Genomic DNA, 20,713 nt, shown 5'->3' with positions numbered 1-20,713 from the left:
TGAATTCAAATAATTAAGTTGCTTAATTGGTATACTGTCACAGAAGTGGCAAAAGGGACCAATCCCATGGCTGACTCAGTAGAGTCTAAACTTTCTTCCAAAGTGCTCTGCCCACCCCACCACTTTCTAAGCTCTGGGATTTTCTGTCATAGCAGCTAGGAAGCCTTTGATACAGAGAGGTGAATATCATCCAGAAGAGGGACACTGACAAATATCCCCAACTGTCCCCACAGTGACTTGCTTTTTACATAGTTCTCCTTCCTGCTGTAGGAAATTGTAGAACAAGATCACAGCCCAGTTCCTCTAGGAACTTTTAATATCTGAGCATGTAGTTAATGAAGAGACACCTCGGGCTATCTTCTGTGAACCTGCCTTGACACATTAACAATCTTTTGTTGCTCCTGGCATCTGCATGAACAGCCTTCAACAGACTGCTAGCATTGTGTTCCATGTCACAGGATAGCAGTCAGAGAACAGTAGAACGCTCAAAGGCACAACTACCCTTGTCTTGAATATATCCACACATCGCTGCTTTGGCCCATCTGGGAGTTTATATTATCAAGAAGATGTTTGTTCTTGGGGGGGGGAGGAGTTTCAGAGAATAATTAGATGTGAATTCTTAATCATCAAAAAGATGCAGAAAGAGGGAAAAACGGAAACAGAAGACAGCAAGCAGTCACAACCTTGAGGTTGACATGGGCTCTGCCTCTAAGAATGGGGCAAAGGTGAGACCTTCTGCCTTCCCGTCTTCAAACCCACCCCTAGCTACATCAGCCCACTCACTTAGGAACAGTGCTCACCTGGGCCTTCCGACAATGGGACTGGACACCTTGTTTGGAAGGATAGACATTGCCATGGCAAAACCCAGGTGAAAAACATCAACAGGAAGGAAACATCCAAGACACACCTTCAGCATCCTTAAATAGACTGACTTGAACACTGGTCACAGTGCTTGCTACAAAATCAACCCACGCTTTGTAAGGCTATCCCTGGTTAACTTCGAGGATTCACCTAGAGCAGGGACAGCCACTCAGTCAGTTAGGTGAATGGTCCTCGAGCTTTGTGACCAGAACAGAGAACACACACATCTGCTCACCACCTACAAGTGTGATCTCAGACAGGGGACTTAACTTCTCTGTGCCTCATTTTATTTCGTCTGTAATGTGGGAATAAGAACACTGTCCTCCTCATGTGCTATTGAGAAGACCAAGGGCTGTGAAAAACTTAAATGTAAAATGTATGCTATTGCTCATAAGAACTGTGCTAGGAAGGCAGTGTTGGGTGATATTTTGATTTCATTTTGAAAATAAAACTGACCAAAATTAACCACAGAGGTTTAGAGGACTGTGGATAGATAGGTGACAGGAAGTAGTAAGGTGGAGCTAAGGGAGGATCTTGGCCTTTTTAGAGGAAGGAAAGTGAGAGGTGGGAAGGCTCTGGTGGCTTCTCTGTAGCTTCTCTGGTCATTCAGGTTCTTACCTCAAAAGTTGACTTTTGATTCTTACTGATAAAGAATAATTATTTAAATGCTTCCAGGTAGCCTTCCTTCCATTTCTTAGTTAATACTAACAGAACAGCTAAGTCTAGGAACAGAAAAGGATGAACAACCGTAACATGCTGGGCTTTAGGAAAATAAATGCTCCACCATGCTCCTGGATCTGACACCCAGCAGATGACAGCTCCAGTATTCAGCAAACAGGTACAGGAATAATTGTTCTGTGGGCGAAGGTTCTTGGAGTCTGTTTCCAGCCCCAACTCTGGGATGGCTTCATTGTCTGCTTCTCTCCTTTCTCTCTAGGCTCAAGGAACATACACGGAGGGCCCACAGGATCACTCACTTTTTCCTTTAGATGATGAAAACGGCCACCACTGGCTCTCTTGAAAATTCCCAGTTTTGTCCCTGCAGAAAGAGACATCCCAGCTCCCAGTAATTCAGAGGCACCATTGGAGACATCTTGGTAAACAGTCTGTGTGGGTTCAACCAGTACTCCAGACCTCCTCTAAAGAATGGCAAAGAGTGAGGAGGTGAGAAAGAGGGTGCACCTCTGCTCTGCTTCCAGGGAAGGCAGGGAACCCACGTGTCCAGCACAGCTTGGCTTGCACATGCTGGCCACAGTCCATTGGCTCCCCGCGGCTGAGCAAGTCAAGCTTTTTCTGATACAGTGAAGAGTGTTGAGGATATTTGAAAATGGGTCAACCTAACTTCAATTTCCAGCTCAGCATGAGCAGATCTGTCCTGGAAGATGGAGCCCCCAGGGCAGGTGAGGAAAGGCTGCAGCCTGCAAGAGTTCCATCTGAGGAATAGGAAGGATCACTTCCCTGAGCCCTGAGCTGGGTGATTGCTGTGAGAACACGGACACCGCAGAGGTTGCAGATTTGTGTTCTCAGCGGCATGCAGCAAGATGCTACCCCGATGAATACAGCAAGTGCTTGTGGAGTGGGTGTTGTCAATACAGAGAAGAATATTCACTCTGCCCGCAGGGGGAAACACAGCTGGAGAATTACAGATTTCAGTATACAGATTTCAAATAGAACAGGGCACCGAGCAAAACAAAGAATGGAATGGGACCCACAAAACAGAATTAATGGTCAAAAATAATAGATCAAAACCTTTGCAAATGAGATTGCAAATCAAAAGGACTCACTGAGAAAGAGAAATAATTATGGAAAATTCAAATCTGCAAAACCATATCCTGATGAAATTGCCCTATTCAGTATAATCAAGGTAGAAATGGACAGTCCAAAGGGGAAATCACATCTAAACCATCACACTGGTTAGAGGTCCCCTGCTGGGAGCAGATTTATCTTTGAGTTTCATTTCAGTGCTTATACAATAGAGTTTTATGATGAAAAATTTGAGGCTCAAGAATTCTATGTCATGACAAATTTCATGAGATTGTAAGTCAATATTTGATAGCAATAATAATAAAAGAAGAAGAATATAAAGCAGAGATATTAAAGAGTGAAACTATTGGGTTTGTGTTGATTAAATATGAAATTATTGACAGTATTAAAGTTTTAACGATGAGACCGACGTGGGCTGCTCTTATCACAGAACTTGGTGGGCATCTCAGGTCTGCCTTTGGCTTGGATGAGCAGCCATGTGACATCCACAAGCTCAGCCTGGAGTTCACACAGGACTTTTCTCAGACCTTATCCTGCTTTCCCAGCTTTGACCCACTCCCGTGTGAGAACTACTATAAAAAGCAGTTGCTTAAATTAAACTGTATGCTTGCTGCTCATGCACAGAGAGCACTATGGCTTCCCTTCTTTAAATCACCAGTACAACCAGCCATGGCACTGAGCCTCCTAGGACTAATTCACAACCCTTTTCCAGTTCAGTTTGCCCCATAGCGTGCCCCAGATAATTGAATGTTGAAGACCCTGGTTTCTGTTCCAGTTCCTTCTGATTTTCTAGAATGTTCTTTCTACATTTAGAGTTTCATAGTTCAATGATACAATTGAATTTTAGCTCTGATGGGGTGGTAATATCTTTCAAAGGGCCATGGAAAAGATGAAATCAAATACGTTTGTGCACGTTTAAGTTTCATGCCCAGCACATGACAAAAAGGCAATGAGCGGTAACACCATAATCATCTCTAGCACCATAGAGAAGACAGCAGCATTCCCAGTTCCGGTGGGAAGTACCAACCTTGGGGTGGAGGGAGTGAGCTCAGCCATTGCCTGCAGCAGGCTAGCTTTCTCAGCAGGTCTCTATGGTATTGTGAATCAGGGGACATGACACACACCCTAGGATTTTCCCACAGACTTCAAGTGAGAACTAGGTTCCTATCTGGCCTTGCAGGGGATAGGAAACTGGTTTTGGAGAATGGGAATTCCAGGCCCACCCCAGTCCATGCCAGACCATGCTACCCCACCCTGAATGGGGAGTGTGGTCTCCACAGACAGGAGGATTTGTTGCAAACTGACTAAACCTGGAAACTGCTGGAGCAGACAAGTCCTGGGAGAACCTTCATGTCTTCAGACAGCTGAGACTAATGACTTCCTGTCAGCATGCCTTCAGTTTTTACCCACCCACAGCCAACTACACGACGGCTTGCTCCTGAGAATCTGAAGTGTTTTAATTTCTTGTATTTGCTGCCCAGTTGCCAAGAAATTTCCTATCTTCATCCGATAGTTTCCAAGGACCTGTAGAGGGATTTAAGAATTTTTCTGGGGGCTGGAGAGATGGCTCAGAGGTCAAAAGCATTGCCTGCTCTTCCAAAGGTCCTGAGTTCAATTCCCAGCAACCACATGGTGGCTCACAGCCATCTATAATGAGATCTGGTACCCTCTTCTGGCATGCAGGTAGGCATGGAAGGAATGTTGTATACATAATAAATAAATAAATAAATATTTTTAAAAAAAGAATTTTTCTGCATCTCTTCACTTTACCATCTTAAGTCAAAGTAGCCTACGTCAGAAATGTATGGAGTTTTATTTATTTAGGTTTTTTGTACTTCCACAACATTCCAAAAGATGCTTCCACCATTGTCAGACCTCAAAGGATAGACCCTCTGCCCTGTGCGCACATACAAACACACACACACACACACACCAACTCCTTTTTCACTTCTAGGAAAGCCTCCCAGGAGCTTGTTGCTACTGTGATAAACACCATGGCCAGAAGTACCTTGTGGGGAGGAAAACGTTTACTTGGCTTACAGGTTATGGTCTATTCTCAAGGGAAGCCAAGACAGGAAGTGAAGCAAAGACCACTGAGTAATGTAGCTTACTGACTGGCTTCCTGCTTCTTTCTGCTCAGCCCCAGCTCCAGCAATCAAAAGAAAATAAAACACAGAGATGTTCATAAGGGACAATTCCTCAATTGCACATCCTTCTTCCCTGGTATGCCAAGTTGATAACCAAGAACATCCGCTGCATCCTGAATAGCATCCTTCCCAGCTGTCAGTTTAGGAAATAATTACTAATACCCATGCACTGGCCTGGGGACCCCAGGGCTACCTAGACGGAGATGGCTTCAGAGAACAGTGGGCAGCTGTGAGGACGTGGTACCCATCTCCAGCTCAGCACCATCTGGTTCCTACTCTGCATTCTACAAGGGGGACACAGAAGCCTCCTTCCTTCCTGAATGCTGTTGCTTCACCCAATCAGACTGCAGCCTTTCTGCCTTCAGTGGTCACGCTGTCTAAATGTGGGCTTACATGCTCCAAACCCTACCATCTCCAGAAAGAAATCAATGAAAACTCCTTTGGTGTCAGCACAGTTAGGCGATGTCCCGACTCAAGTCACAAGTGTCTGCATTCCTGAGGTTTCTTTGCACGTTTTCCCCTGTCCTTTCTTTCTTGCATCCCTAGCCCTGAATTATCACTCAAAATCCTGTTGAGATGCCCTCAAAGCCCTTAAAGCCTGTTACCCAGTCTTTGGTGACACTCCAAAGATGAGCATCCACTTCTCAGCTCTAATGAAGAGGCTCGCTCCTGCAGGATACCACTTCTCCTTAATGGCTGAGATTGCAAAGGAGGCCGAGAACACGTCCAGCACTGCCCAAGGCCTCACGGGCTCTGGTGTCTCTCTCTCTCTGGTGGTGGCTTGGAAGTTGTCATCTTGACCAAGTGCTATAATTTTCCATCACCCAATCATGTTTTTCTTCTGTCAAGAAATTTTTTTCTTTTCACTTTTATAGTGCACTTACTGTAAATATTAATTTCATTACAATATTTATGAAAAATGGTCATCTTATAAAAAGACATTAGTCTGTCTTGCCAATTGGCAAAACTGATATTTGGGACACCATTTTGTGAAATTGTTCCATTTTTAGGGAATATTATTTTTAGCAGTAATAACTTGAAATCAATGCAAATTGCACAGTATCAGAAAGGTACCTAAGATTAATTTCATTAATCACCATTGCAACTACTAAGAATAATTGTTGTGTATTATCTCCAGCAATGACCCCACCAGGTTCCTCCAGATAGCCCCGATAGAGGAATTGCACAGACAACAACTAAATGCTTCACGAAAACCACCCAGAAGTCTGGGAAAGTGGCCGGTAGGGAGAAAAGGGGGCTGATAGGGAGGGAGGGGGGTAAAAGATGATATGATGAGATCACGGCCATAACACATTCCATACATGAGTTTAGTTGTCAAGGAACAAGAGTAACTAATGGACAATAAGAGAAAATTTAGAAAAGAATAGTGTTATGATCACAATATGATGTGGATCTGAAATATCCCCCCACAAACTAGTTATTTTTCTCATTGCTATAAAAAATACCCAACAAAAGGACATTAAAGACAGGATGATTTGTTTTAGCTCATGGTTCCAGGGAATGGTCGATCATGCAGGGAAGCACAGGGTAGGAGCTTGAGGCAGTAGTCGGCTCACATCTGCAGTCAGGAAGAGAGAAAGACGAATGCTGAGCTCGGCTAGCTTTTGACTTATTATTATCATTTTTTTTTTCAGTTTTTGAGATCATAGTATAATTATAAAAATTTCCCCTTTCCCTCCTCCTCCCATATAACTCCTTTTGTCTCTTTTAAAATAGTGGCCTCTTTTTCCATTAACTCTGTTACTATGCATGCGTGTGTGTGTGTGTGTGTGTGTGTGTGTGTGTGACTGAGTGTATGTGTGTATACATATACATTCCTAAATATAACCTGCTCATACTGTGCAGTGTTATTCTTACACATGTTTGGTAATAGACAACCAATTGGTGTCTTCTTCCCTAGGAAAACTGTTTCTCTTGTTTCCAGCATTCCTCAATTGCTCTGATATTCTTTCTGCAGGTCTGAGGCCTCACAGTCGTTCCCATATCCACCTTGGGATGTCTATTGTTGATGTCCTTGTTCAGCTCATGTCTAGACAATCATGTTGATGAGTATTTATGGGTCTAGCTTCTGATATTACTAGGAGACACAATCTCATAACAAAATCCCCAGTCCTCTGGCCCTTGATATATTTCTGCCCCCTCTTTCACAATATTCCCTGAGACTTACATGTGGGAATTTTTTTAAAGCTATGCCTGCTGGGAACTGGTTTCCAGAACTCTGTGTTTTGGTTGACTGTGGTTTTCTGTAATGGTCTCCTGTTACAAAAAGACATTTCCTTCACGAGGAGTGAGGCCCACACTTATCTGTGGATAGAAGGACAAATATGTAGAATGCAGTTAGGGATTATGCTAGTTTAGTAATGTAGCAGTTGTAGGTTCTCCTTCACTAGCCCTGGGGAGTTGGCTAAATGTCCAATACCAGGCATAATTCCCTTCTTGGTGAGTGAGCATTAATAGAGAGTTGTTGGATATCACCAAGATGTGAGTGCACTGTGGGGTTGCTGGGCCAGGCTGGTCACTGCTGTTTCTATCGGGTACTGTGGTCACAGTTACTTAGAGAACAATGGTGAAGATGATCATGTATGAGCCCTGGAACTTGCTAATGGGCACAATGCAAATGAGAAATACTGTCTTCGCTTATTTCCAAAATAGCTCTCAGTAAACAGGGGATATTTAGGCCCTCGTCTTAAGATCAGTCTCATCAGCTGACAGAGTGGTGAATGACAGTAATTAAAAAAGTAGTCAAGCAGAAATTGTAGAGAATAAAAATCTCTGTATCATCCTAAATGCTATTTTGGTTCTAAGAAACAATGCTTCTCTATATATAATGTATTTGATAAAATAGCATATTCCAATACCCTCCACATTCTCCAGAGTATCACACCCCTGTCCCAGCCGATCTGACATGTCTCTAAGGCAGCCACACTCAATTTGTCTAATATTGTGTTTAGTGCACTGTCACAGCCAACTGAGTTCATCATGCTTTGTTTTTTTTGGAGTTCAGCAATGAAGTAATTTATCACTGTGCGATAGCTTATCCTTGACAAACAGCTTGGGCTTGATCACTTTCATCTGCACGAAGTCAGAACCCCTCATTGTACTAAGTGTTTTCTTGAGCAACAAACTTCAGCGCCCTGATCCTTTCACTGCTGAAACAGCACAGTGTGCAGGAAAACTTTTACAAGCAGCACATAATTGCACGAGGTGCTCTTCATCACCAGGACGATCACACTGGGAGGACCGTGGTTAGAAAGAGGACACGAAGAGGTAGTGTGTATACTGAGGCTGTATCTTTTTGTTTAGTGTGTTAACTGATTCTCAGCAGTTCTGAGCAGCCTGGGTCCATAGCAAAGAGCCAGTGGATTCATTCCCAGTGGCTCGAAATAGAATTACAAGGTAAATTAATATAGGTAAAGTTAGGGTAAGAAAGCCAGCAACAGCACCATCTCCTATATCGTCTGCCAAATTCTTTCACAGACATCTCCAGCGATCTAGCAATAAACAGGTCTATCTTGGGCCCTTTGTTTCACTGTACATGTCCCCTGGACATTCAGTCCTCTTGAGAGTTCCCTTGGTGTTAACCTTAAGCTACATTTTAACCAACTGGTTTTCCCTTTGGTGCCCGAAGGTTCCATCCTCTTGTGAACAACTCACTGGTCTTCTGAGAAACTACTCCTATGTTCGGCCTTTGACTACCCTTCCACTATGCCATGTGCCAGCCACAGGTCCACAGGCTAGCCCTCCTCCTGGACACCTGACAGAGGTCTATAGATGAGTTCACATTCACCCTCTGCTGCCTATCCAGCCTTGGTATTCTAATCCCTTTCTAAGCCCTTACCATGCCTTGCAGAATGCAAACTAAAGCCTGGGGGCTGACTGCAACTTCTGCTGCACTTACTCTTACTTGCCAGCTTGCTGCAGGACACCTGCAGAGCTGGCTCTGGCCTCCATCGCTCAGTGACACACTACACCCTGCAGCATGCCTCACCATCTGAATGGTCTTTCTTTAATCTACTGGCCGGTCAGAATGGCCTGCATAAAACAATGTGTATCTTTAATTCATGCATGAACCACACATACCAAACCCATCCTCTAGGCCTGGGCATCTAAATCTAGCCATGCCCACCTCCACGGTGGAGGGCTTCACTGTTAAGCAGCCTAACTCAGTTTCTTCCCTGTGGGCTGTCAGTCACCAGCTCCTCCACCAGAGTCTCTGGCCCTCGTTAGCGAGATTCTAGGTCACTTCTTAGAGTTTACTCTAAGACTTTCTTTTCTGTAGGAGTCTCTGTCCCTCTGTCGGCTCCTCTCCAAAGGTCCATGATTTCCTTAGAAGAGGTTTAATTCTCTGATTTCTAAGTTGAATTGAGTATTTGTATGGGTCCTGGAATTCTTACCCACACACCAATGCAGGATGTGCAAATACTGGGATACATAATCCACCAAGGAGTGTGCAGTTTCCAGCAGGCAGAGGAACGAAAGAACTGTTCAATGACTTTTCTGAGCCTAGCGGTTTCCATACACTAGATTAAATTCAAACAATTTAACTTCAAAAAAAGTGTTTAAAAATGCTTAAATGAGAAAGACAGTTAAAAATACAATTTTGTCTTCTAAGGATCAGTCAAGCAAAACCAGAACCAATATGAAAAAAACAATAAGCAAATTTCTGATTCTTAAAACATACCAAAAGGTTAAGGCACAGGAAACACGGAAAGAGCAAACGGAGGTCAGGACGTATTAAACACTAATGAATGCAGCAGGATAAAGATGGAAATCAAATTTCAAAACGCTTTAATTGCATACTGGAATAAAACTTATATGAGGGACATTGAAAGCCAGCTTTGGAAAGGAATGCATCATGACGGTTGCTAGCCAAATGATCTTTAAAGCAAAATAAATAAAAAAAAATAAGTGCTAAGAAAACATCAGATGGGAAGCTGACACAATTGTTAAAGGATTGCAACAATTTATCAGGTCTCTGGATTGGGGAGGGTGGAGGGTATGTGTTGACATACACAATTAAACTAAGGTATTTACATTATCAGCTTGATAGTTCTATAGTACTGTTATCTCCTTAACTGAGCATGTGTACACGCTTTTAATGAATAAATATGAAGATAATAATATTTCCCATTAAAATCTTTTAAGCTATAGCACTATTCCTCTGAATTTTGCATCTCTTATACAGAAAGGGTCTGATGTTACCCAGTGTCCAGGTTACAAGGGTGTCCCTGATGGGGAGAACTCTGCCTCTGAAACGCAGGAGACTAGTGGCTTCTCCTCCCTCTGACAGTCAGAGCTGGGAGATACCTCCATGGAACTCTGAGGACTTCAACAGCCTCTGCTGCTCTCTGGTCTCTCCACAACTGCCTTCCAGCATCCTGACCCCACACACTTTTCCAGAGACAGAGCACGAGCCCCAGGTCATGTCTGTAAGCCACACATGTGCGTGTGCACACATCATACACATGTACACACACACTTGAGAGGATAGCTTATTTGAAACGTTTCCAGTTGGCTATGGACTAAATAATGTCAAGGAACTGCCTTTGTTTTAAGACCTCAAAAGGGGGTTGGAGCACCCGCTATTTTTACAGAGGACACAGGGTCATCTCACAGCTGCAACTCCAGTTCCAGGAAACCCAGCGCTCTCTCTTCTGCCCTCTGAGAGCACCAGGCACACGTGTGGTACACGTGTACACGTGTAGGCAAACACCCACACAAATTTAAAACCCTAACTAACTAAATATCAAATAACTCAAAGGCGTGAATGTGTGAAAACATGAGTAATGGGTACCAGGAAGTGGATGCCTGGGCCATGAGTCCATTTCATTACAGAAAGTGTGGCTGCAATTTTCCTGTTTCTCCCACTCTTGACTCAGGAGTAAAAGAGAGTTCTTAACACATACGTGATAAATCAAGAACCCTCTGACCAAGTTTTTCCTCTCTTATCATCTTAAGCATAGAATGAGGTTCCATAATGGAGGTGTTCTGTTTGTAATTGTCAATCAGTACCTCTCTGTTTAGCAATTATAATACTGGAAAGGAATTTTGCAGAAAAAAAAAACATGCGATTTCCCACATTATTCCATACTGTTGGAGGAAAGGGTTGATTGACTGCTTCATCACTGCAACCTCAGTCCCTATCTAGTCTACACACAGAGTCATCCGAGTTGGCAGAACAAATGAGCAATTAAATAAATGATTGATCAGTTGGCTAGTAGGCCAGTTTTTATTTGGACATAGCCTCAGCTGCACGGGCAGCAATTTTATTACACTGGAAGAGAGTAGCCAGGGAGAGTGTCATCAGTCACACACTGCAGAGAAATCTTTACCTTTGGGGTTCTCCAGATTAATCCTGGGTTTGTAAAGCAATCTCACAGCCTTCTCAGGACACATATATAGGTAGGAATTTTGCCAGAATTAAATTTTCTCAGAAATTGCTTCATTTGAGAAAGTTTAATAATAACTATAAAGCGAATTTCACAGGTAAATAATGACACACATGTTCTGAAATGGGCATTGGACCACAACTGTATGTATCAGTTACGCAATTGCATATAAAATCATTAAAGCCTTGTCTCTTTTAAGGCTCACCAGCTTATCAAAACACATGTACTTTCTTGATGCTGGGATAAGTATATGGATGTAATGTCTTGGCCCTAAAGAGGCTGGTCCTCTGAAGAGGATACAGTTCATGAAGATCTCATCCCAGCAGGACATCGTTAATCTGACAAGAGGAGCCAGAAAGAGAAGATGGATTCCCTTTCAGTTCCAAAGTTAAGGCTCCAGAGTGGTCGGAGAAAGACCTTTCACACAGTATAGACAGGTCTGTACAGATGGTCAGGAATAAAGAAATGAACAGGGAAACACATTGGGCTCTATAGCCCGTGGCTAGCATGTTAGGTCTGGCAGCACTGGAAGTGGATGGAGGAGCAGGGATGGAGTTTGAACACAGAGCTAGAGGGGCAGGTGTGGTGGACCTGTGGCCACACATGTGTGCCAGTTTTTCCTCCCAATCTCATTTTCGTACAGCTGCCACAAAGCTGGACATTTTAAACCCCCTCTCCTCTCTGAAAGAGACACCTATCCAGGAGCCCTTGAAAGGCTTAGCTGCATCTGGCGTCCATAGATTAACTAGGAGAGCGGAAGGAAGATGGACGCAAATCCAGCTTTTCTTTAGAACATGATGTGTCCTTTAAACCCATTGCTGCGGTCTTCTACTGCGAAGAGGGCCCTTGACCTTGGCCTGAACACTGCTGGTACCCAACTCTCTTCTCCTTGTTAGGGGAATAACACATGCTTAGGTTTTAAGTGCTGTGTTCCAAAACCTGTCCTTCTCTCCCTGTCTTAACACATTGTTCTTTGCAGATTCGTGTCGTTCCGCGCTGCGAGCCCTCCTCCATCTCCTGACTACACTCTCTGCCACAGTTTGTGCCGGCGCCGTCATTTTCTCTCTGCTGCTTCTTTCTCGACACTATTAACTCATTCCTCCTGTCTCCTTTTTGCCCTTTGTGAAAACGAGGCTCAAAAGAATCTCTGCCGTGTGTTCTGGGATAGAGCGGGAGCTGCAGGAGTGACCTTCTGATGTTCCCATTCTGCAGAAAGTGGGCTGCAGCTTCAGCTGCTTCTCTCTTGAATGTCAGCTTACCATCAAATCTGAAGTGTGGGCTCGAGTTTTACTTCTTTAAATAAAGTATTTTGAGGTCAGATGTCAAAAGACCCAATTCTTCTAAAAGTGTTAACCTATTTCCAAAGGAAAGAAAAAGAAGAGTTTGCCTGTTGTAAGCTTTTTCCAGCTTGGCTTTTTTTCCCCAAACTACAAAATAACAAAGTCAAAGACCTTGAGAAAATACACGTGTGTTGCAAGCACGGCTGATGGTTCCAGAAGGAATCCTACCCTGGGTAAGGTGTCCACAACACTGAGTAAGATCCTCACCAAACTGTTTCTAGCCCTTTCTTTCTAAGACACGTGTGGCTACTCAGTCACTTCCATCAGTGAGGCTCCAGGACAGAGAAGTACACCTGGGCCAGGAGAATAGAGGCAGGTGCATCCCGAGAGGGGAGTGAAATTCCTGAGGTGCAGGGTACAGCTGACAGGGCAGATAGATCCCTGTGAGTTCAAGACCACCCTGGGCTACACAAGATCAATGCAGAAACAAATCCAGGTGGTGGTGCCTCACACCTGTAATCCCAGTACTAGGGAGTCATATGCCTTTACCCAGCACTAGAGGGACTGTAAACTGAGAGAAGAGAGAGGCTTAGCTTGTGTAGTCTGTGGTCACCCAGCCTTGGTAAAAGGTAAGACTCCTTTAGTGGGTGACTGCTTTGCTTTTCTGGTGTTCAGGCTGAGCCCCAATTTCTATCTCTGGGTTTTTATAAATCGAGCTTCAGAAAGGGAAGCTGGGGGAAGTTCACAGCAATGAATTGGTGCTTATCGTATCGGCAGTGGATTTGATTTATGACTTAGGGCCGTACTTATGCCATGATTATGTATTCAACGTGTATTATATTGTATTTTTCTTTAAAGTATATAAATTTATCTTCCAAGAATGATAATAAAAAACAAGCAAAGAGGCCTGGGAAGATAACTCAGATGATGGACTCGCGAATTCAGTTCACAGCACCCACATTTAAAAACTGAGCACTAGCAGGGTGGTGGTGGCGCACACCTTTAATCCCAGCACCCAGGAGGCAGAGGCAGAGGCAGAGGCAGAGGCAGAGGCAGAGGCAGGTGGATCTCTGTGAGTTCGAGACCAGCCTGGTCTACAAGAGCTAGTTGCAGACAGACTTCAAAACTACAGAAAATCCCTGTCTTGAAAAAAAAAGAAGGGGGGGGAGCACTGTTCTAATCTCATCTCTATGAAGTTGGAGACCAGTGAATCTCTGGGTTTTTCTGGTTAGCCTGCTTGATGATTTCTAGGCCAACAAGAGATCCTGTATCAAATATAAAGATGGATGGTATCTGAGGAATGTTTGCTGAAGTTGACCTTTGGCCTACACACACACACACACACACACACACACACACACACACACACAAAACAACAAGCAAAGAGAAATAACTAAAGGAAACACAAAGTCAATTCTGTGGGGTTTTTAAGCATGCCTAATGGAAACCCCAATGCATGCATGCTCATGTGGGAGACCCCCGATGCAGGCGTGCTCATGTGGGAGACCCCCCCATGCAGGCATGCTCCTGTGGGAGACCCCCCGATGCAGGCATGCTCATGTGGGAAGCCCCCCGATGCAGGCATGCTCATGTGGGAAACCCCCAATGCAGGCATGCTCATGTGGGAGACCCCCCGATGCAGGCATGCTCATGTGGGAACCCCCCCCAATGCAGGCATGCTCATGTGGGAAACCCCTCGATGCAGGCATACTCATGCGGGACCCCCCCCCCGTTGCAGGCGTGCTCATGTGGGGAAACCCCCCGATGCAGGCATGCTCATGTGGGAACCCCCCCCATGCAGGCGTGCTCGTGTGGGAAACCCCCAATGCAGGCATGCTCTTGTGGGAACCCCCCGATGCAGGCGTGCTCGTGTGGGAAACCCCCCCATGCAAGCATGCTCGTGTGGGAACCCCCCCATTCAGATATGCTCTTGTGGGGAACCCTCTGATGCAGGCGTGCTCATGTGGGAACCCCCCGATGCAGGTGTGCTCATGTGGGAACCACCCCCCCCATGCAGACATGCTCTTGTGGGGAACCCCCCCATGCAGACATGCTCTTGTGGGGAACCCCCTCCCCCATGCAGACATACTCTTGTGGGGAACCCTTTGATGTAGGCATGCTCATGTTAGTAGCATTATAAACAGTTGAAATTTCAAGTGCTTTCAAATTGCAACCAGACAAGCAACATTGTATTAGGAATTTTCCATCATTAATAACTGTGATGGCCAGAGAAACTCAATTTTGCTCTAGGTCTTAATCTTGGTTCTTTTTTTTTTCTTTCTTTCTTATTTATTTATTAAAGATTTCTGCCTCCTCCCTGCCACCACCTCCCATTTCCCTCCCCCTCCCCCGATCAAGTCCCCCTCCCTCATCAGTTCCAAGAGCAATCAGGGTTCCCTGACCTGTGGGAAGTCCAAGGACCACCCACCTCCATCCAGGTCTAGTAAGTTGAGCATCCAAACTGCCGAGGCTCCCACAAAGCCAGTACGTGCAGTAGGATCAAAAACCCACTGCCATTGTTCTTGAGTTCTCAGTAGTCCTCATTGTCCGCTATGTTCAGCGAGTCCGGTTTTATCCCATGCTTTTTCAGACCCAGGCCAGCTGGCCTTAGTGGGTTCCCGATACACACTGAGACAAGGGGGATGTTAATCTTGGTTCTTAATGACTGTTTGTCAGTCCTATATTCAAATTCCTGGAAGATGATTTCCCCACAAGCAATCCTGACTTAGAGACCACCCGCTTCACGTCGATGTGCAGACATAACTATCTGTTTTTTTATGATAAAGAAATGGATGTCTAACCACTGATTTAACTTCTGTAACTTGCCAACCCAGACACCCAGATTGTTTTGTGCCATCTTAGCCAGTAACTTTGCAGAACAGATCAGCATTCTGCTTGCTTGCACAGATATTGAAGGCCTTCCTGCAGTTTTCACCTGTAAAATACCCTTCCTGCTTGACATGCCTGAGACTTGGGTTTAAGGCTATTCTCTTGTAGCAGAAAACAATAAAAAAGCATTAGATTAAAATTGGATTGAGTCATTTGTCTTTATTTCAGGGGTCTCAAACTCCATGCCATTAATCACAAGGGAAGAGTGTATTGAAGAAAATTACTTTTCATTTCATTTGTACTAGGTTTTTAAAGATGGTTTTAATAATTCTTTATTTTTACCTTATTTCTCCCTTTCATAAACACATCCACAAATTCAGGGTACTGTTTTTATTAAGACTGTCTCCAGAAGAAAGCTGTTTTGGCAGGTGCCAACTGCGCAAGGGGTAAGCAGTTCGATTCCGTGCACAGTGACATCACACTACTTTTTCCCCTGCCTTTCTCTCCCCACTGGCAGTTATAAAAAAGCACTTTGAGCTGAAAAGAACATGGTGGGAGAAAGAGCTAGAGTGGATGGAGGTATTGTACGAGAGGTGGGAGAAAGAGCTAGAGTGGATAGAGGTATTGTACGAGAGGGCTTCCAGGGCCTCCTGTGTCCTGCCCCCTCCCTGCTGCGATGTCTATTTTGGATCCTGGAGTCCCGAAAGGTCTTCTTCACCCATGAAGGTGCAGGAATATGATGTTGGACAATCATAAAAGAAGGGGTGGATCCAAAGAAGAACACACTTTATGACAACATGGCTCTTTCCACATTGTTAGAGTAAAATCCCCCTTCTGGATGGTTGATGGCAGCATCCGTGAGGATTAAATTGTGCCAAAAATTCTACAGTCATTACAGTAAAAATACAGATTGAAAGTGCGGAGAAATACTGAAGCTCACGCAGGAACTATTTTATACCACAGTTAGCCAGCAGTAGGCTCCTCTCGGTGTGATTTGTGTGTAAGTGCCACTGCTAGCTAACTTTCTTTTCCATCCAAACATAAGGTCAAGGACCTGCCCTGGCTTTTGTGAACTCCATGTGCAGACAAAAAGTGGTGCTGAAGCTGAGCCCAGGATTCTGTGTTGTGACGGTCCATGGTGAGCTCAGTCTACACAGAGGTTCCAGAGACATAGCCCTGTTGGCTCTTCCTTGAAGTTATGGGCATCTTAAACCACCTGACCTGCACTATGGTTCTTTTTGTCTATATTCTTGGATCCATGATACCTTGAAGAACTCTACCCATTGTATGGTGACCAGGACATGTTTTCCCCACCCTAAGGTCAAAGATGGATTAATAATAGGTGCCAGATTGACTGTACTGATTTCCCATTATTTGGTTTTCCACATGAGAAATAAAAATTGAAATGATGAATCCACTCACTGGTCTTACTACTGTTACACACACACACACACACACACACACACACACACACACACTCCATGGAAGTAATTTCACCCCATGGAAGGAAATTCCACAAAAATAATTTCACTCCTGGCACCTGGTCAAAGCCTCTGACTGGGGAGCTCACAGGTAGGAGAAGATCCTACCATTGTTTTGCTAACCAGACATGCTGTCAAGCAGCATTCCAAATATTTGTATTTGTGGATTTTTGCTGTTCTCAGTTTTGGCCAGAGGTGCTTCTTCTTGCAGTGGGCAGTGTTTAGTGCAGAGCTCAAAAGCTTTCAAAGTGCTGAGTATGAGGACCTCTGAGTGCTCGGCTGTGGGTGGGTCATCTGCATCAAGGGCCCACACCACCCAGGGCTCAGGGAATGTCACCAAAGATAGGTCAGAGACGATGTGACAGCCAAAGCATCCTGAGGGGCGCTGTGACTCATGGATGCACCCATGCACAGTGGCTGTGTCTAACTTCACAAAGGCTGTGCGAGATGAAACCAGTCCAAATTCCAGTGGACGGTGAAGGCCCACAGACCCACCTTTAGCTGAGAAGCTCTTGGTAATTGATGGCCACCAAGGGAATAAAGAGTTACTCTCCCTTAGGGGTATGGCCGTGATGGTAGGTTGTTCATAGCCACAGTGGATGAATCACACCCATGTACATATGGAGTTCTTCTGCATAGGAAAACTCGGGGGATTATTCATAACAAAATACAAAGAGACATAATAATACAAATAAAGTTGAGAAGAGATTAAGAGGACTAGAGGAAGTTGGAAAGAGGTGATGGTGGAGGGATAATTATAGCAATAACATCTAACCAAATTTGTAAACTCTCCCAGTTGCCCATGGGGAGCCAAGATTGGAGTATGAGTCTGTTTTCTACTTCACCCTCATTGTCTTTCTGTCCCTCTTTTTAGCCGTGGTGACAATTATTTCTTGACTTCTGATAGTCCCCTGCTTTCTTTTCTGTTTTTCTTTGTGTAATTTCAAAAAATTCTTTAAAATAGTGTTTTATTGCTCTCTGTAAGCTCCGTATACTTACAGTACCTGAGAGTTTATATCTTATCCACAAATACAAGGCAGAGAGAGAGCTAACTGGGAATAGTGCTTGGGAAACCTTATAGCCCACCCCAGTGACATACCTTTTCCAACAGGCCACACTTCCTAAGACCTCCCAAAAGGCACAAACTGAGGATCAAGTGTTCAAATATGTGCGTCTGTGAGGGCCATGCTCATTCACACCACCACAGCAAAGAATTCTAAAAGCTGGGAGAGCTGAGTGTCAAGTGGCTCCCACAGAGACCCTGTAAAGAGATAGCAGACTGCTCAGCAGAAATACTGCAGGCCAGTAGGACACAGATAAGGTATTTCAAATGCTGAAACAAAACACAGCTGACCAAGACTATAAAATTCTCTGACACATTTGAAGGAGAAATAAAGGCTGTTTGTGGGGGTGCAAATTAGGTCAGCCAAATGCAAATAAGTTGGAATTCCCTAAAACTACAATCTGATCCAGTTTGATGTTTCCTGTGAAGGTACCCAAGGGATGTGAAGGGAGCACACCACAGAGACACCCACAGACCCATGGCCATCGCAACAATACACGCAGTGGTCAGTAACTGACCAGCCTAGGTGTCCATAAATGGAGCAGTGAGTAAAAGATACACACAGGGCTGTCAAGACGGCTCAGTAGGTAAAGGCACTTGCTGCCAAGCTCTGAGACCTGAGTCTGACCCCTGGAACCCACAAGGTGGAAAAAGAGAACTAGCTTCCATAAGTGGACCTCTAACTTCCACACTTGCTGTGTGCCGTGCAACTGTGTCCCAGCCCCACACACAGATAGCATTCGTCCATAAAGCAAAATAAAATCTTGTTACTTACAAGAAAATGAATTCAACCGGAGATAATTACAGGAAGTGAAGTAAGATTCAGAAAGACAAATAATGCATTTTCACTTACATAACTTCTTAAAAATTATTCTGTGTATATGGGTGCTTTGCCTCCAAGTATGTGTGTGCACCACATCTGTGCAGTGCCTGGAGAAGATGCTGGATGGCTTGGGAATGGAATTAGAGGTGGCTGTGAGTCACCATGTCAGTGCTGGGGCTCAAACCCTGATCTTCTGGAAGGACAACCAGTGCACTTAACGTCTGAGCCATCCCTCCGGCTCTTACTAAATGTCTTTTCAAAAGATGTTAAAGTAGAAAAGGCATATTTGGGAAGTGAGAGAGAACAAATGGGGGAGAGATGGTGGGAACTGTAACTTATCCAAGTACAATATATACATTATGAAGATGCCATCAGGAGACACACTCTTTACACAGCTAATATACACCAATCAAAAGTTTAAAATGAAAAGAGCCCCCAGGTGTACTTGCTAGACCTGAATGTAGTCAAAAGCCTCTAGAAATCTCAGCACTTTGCCAAATCTTTGGCTTCTTCAACAAATACGTTTTTATTTCTTTGCAAATTTATGTGTATGACCGTTTCCCTCCGTGTGTGTATGTGCACCATGTGTGCCTGGCGCTCAAGGAGGTCTGAGAAGGTACTGGATCCCATGGAACCGGAATTATGGGTGGTTGAGAGCCACTCTCTGGGTTCTGGGAACCAAACCAGGAATCTTTTGTTTTTTAATCTTACCATTTTATTTTGTGTGTTAAAGGTAAAAACAGATAAAAGATAAGAACATACTGTACTCTAAAGGAAAACTACCACATAAGATCTTTACAGTTGAACAAACAGAATTTTATATCTAATATAAATTGCCCAGGAGTCAAAATTCATGTTATACTGGCTGCTCGCTCAGCTGGTAGAGCACTTGTCCAGCACACGCAAAGCCATGGGTCCTATTCCTAGCACCGCATAAAGTGGGTGTGGTTACACACCCAAAACAGGAATCTTCATGAGAGCAACGTGTGCCCTTAACTGCTGATTGTCTCTCCAGCTCCAACAAATATATTTTGAATTCAATATCTTTTCCATGGTTTTGATTGAGAACTTCATACATGCATATAATATGTTCTTATCAAATCTACCCCCATTCCATCCCCTCCAAATTATGTCTTTATTCCTCCACCACATTTTCCCCTAACTTCATGAGCTCTCTGTCCATCTCTATCTCTCATTTTTAACCCACAGAGTCCTCTCAGCTGCTTCCATGTGCATGGGTGTGGGACCATCTACCGGAACGTGGATGGCTTCTCAGGAGCCACACTCCTGAAGAGAACTAACTGCCCCTCCTCAGCAGCCTACCACGACAAAACAACACATAAACAAACTCACAGAAGCCGAGTCTGCATGCATGGACACGCACAAAATAAAATATATTTTATGTTCACTGCAAGTGAATGGCTCATATCATGTGGCAAGATGTATGATGACCACACATGATTATTCAGGGACACAACCCAGGCCCAGGGAAGAACTGTGGAGGCAATGGTGAAATCGGAATGTTTTACTTTAAATGATGCTATATTAGAGGAAGCCACAGTCCTGAGTGGGTCTTTGGGGTTCACACTTCTTTGATACCTTTAGGATGACATGACCCCCTTCGTTCAGTAATGAATATCTCAAAAGGAATATTAACAACCTTCCACAGCCCTGGAAAACATAGACAGCCTCACCCCCAGAGTAAAGGCAGATGGACTCCTGGTACGATGTCTGTGCCTCTCTGTGAAAGCCAGCAGACTGCAAGCCTTGGCTTAAAAAAAATACCTACTACTAGTAGGTTTCCTCCTTGGGTCCATGACCTATCTCCTGTAGATTCTTGGTCCCAGTTAGTGGTGTCTAGAATGGGTTCCAACTTGTGGAGTGGGATTTGAGTCCCGTCAGAGAATAGTTGGTTACTCCCAAGTCATTAGTGCCCAAACTCACAGCAGCTGTGACAGCATGGACACGATCTGCTCAAGCCCGACAGAGACCCAGCACAAAGAGAAGAGGTGGACACAAGGTCCCTTCCCTTCCTAAGAAGAGCGTGGCAATTGG

Source organism: Microtus oregoni, unplaced genomic scaffold (assembly GCF_018167655.1).
Source record: "Microtus oregoni isolate MIOR12 unplaced genomic scaffold, Mior012 000065F_ref0000479, whole genome shotgun sequence".
NCBI classification, from domain to species: domain Eukaryota; kingdom Metazoa; phylum Chordata; class Mammalia; order Rodentia; family Cricetidae; genus Microtus; species Microtus oregoni.
This window is presented reverse-complemented; position numbering follows the sequence as displayed.